Here is a 1,493-nt window from a genome sequence, read left to right as displayed (position 1 = left end):
CCCGCCCCTATGTTTGCACCACCTGGGTTTGCCGGTGCAACCGAACCGTGTGCCCATGCAGCGCAGACCGAGCAGGGCGCAGGCCAAGCAGCATGATTGGTGCCCCTGCCAAGCAGCATAGTTCGTGCACGCTCGTTCCGCACCGGGTGTAACGAAAACGCCTCCACCGTGGGTGCTCAGGTATGCCCGTTTCTGGCCTGTTATACTGTTTGAATATCTGTCCTGCTCTGACAATATTTTTTTCTGCATGGCATCCCTATAAGCCAAGCAATGATGCAGAGGGGATGGTGGCTCCATGGGACACACAGTGTGCTTGGCGACGAAAAAGCGCGGCGCCCTCGCACCTTTGGTATATCGAGGGCTTTGATTGGGAGCGAGCCGCCGACAGGCATCGGGCATGTTGACCGTTGCATCCTCGCTGCACCTGCCCATGAGGCGGCAGGTGCGGGCTGAGCTGGCTTGTGCAGATGTCATAGGACCAGACCATCTTTACATAGCACACTGCCCATGTCGCCACGGCCGGCGTTCCTGCATGCAGTGCCTGTAAGAGTAAAAGCATTGGCACTTGGATGGTAGAGTTTATAAAGACTTTATTCTGCATGCCATGACAGGGTAAGGCGGACGGGCCTCCTTGGGGCAACATATTATCATGACGTGTGCTTTGTCATCATCCACCGCGGTTTGCAATTTCTCTTTCTTGTGTGCTCACATTACAATTGAGAATTTCTTCATTCCGGTCAAAACGCCACATCAGGACTTCACCGCTTATCGCGATGGCCTCTGCCGTCTCGGAACTTTGGCCTTTCTCGGCACGCAGCCCCCTGCCACTAACCGTCACGGAGTCCTGCATCAAGATACTCTCAACCGATCCGGTATCACGCAGGAGCGTGCGACTCGTGAGCCGCGCGTCGCGGCGCGTCGTCGACGCGCACGTTCTGGGGCTCAACGTGCCGAGCGACCAAGTGGACAACCTGTTGGCGGCTTCCGACCACTACCCCACCCTCCACCACCTCCGCATCACCGGCCACGGCGACCCCTGCCTCGCGGCCGCCGCGCACGCCGCCGCGGCGCTGCCGCGGCTCGCCGGGCTCTCGCTGCAGCGCGTCGGCGTGTGCACGTCCGCCGCCCTCGAGGGCCTGGCCGAGAGCCTGCCCGCCCTCTCCGCGCTGACGTGCCTTGAGGTGGACAGCCTCTCGCCGGAGCCCTCCTCCAGCGGCGCGGCGCTCGTGGCCGCGGCGGCGCGGCTGGGGGGGCTGCGGGTGCTGCTGCTGGGCCCTGTCGCGCTCAGCGCGGAGGCGACGCGGGCGCTGGCTGACGCGATCTTCACGCGGGCCTGGCAGGATCTAGAGGTGAGGGACCAGGAGTCTTGGGCGCGGCGCCTTGGGGGGCAGCAGCGCGGCGCGCCGTGCGCCGCGGCGCGGGCGGCGCTGTGGCGCGGCTGGCGCCGCAGGCGGCCGCGGGGCGCGACCCCCCGGCCGCGGCGCGTGCGGGGT

This window comes from Monoraphidium neglectum (genome assembly GCF_000611645.1).
Source record: "Monoraphidium neglectum strain SAG 48.87 unplaced genomic scaffold scaffold01617, whole genome shotgun sequence".
NCBI lineage: Eukaryota > Viridiplantae > Chlorophyta > Chlorophyceae > Sphaeropleales > Selenastraceae > Monoraphidium > Monoraphidium neglectum.
The sequence above is the reverse complement of the archived record's forward strand: the minus strand, read 5'-3'. Positions refer to the sequence as shown.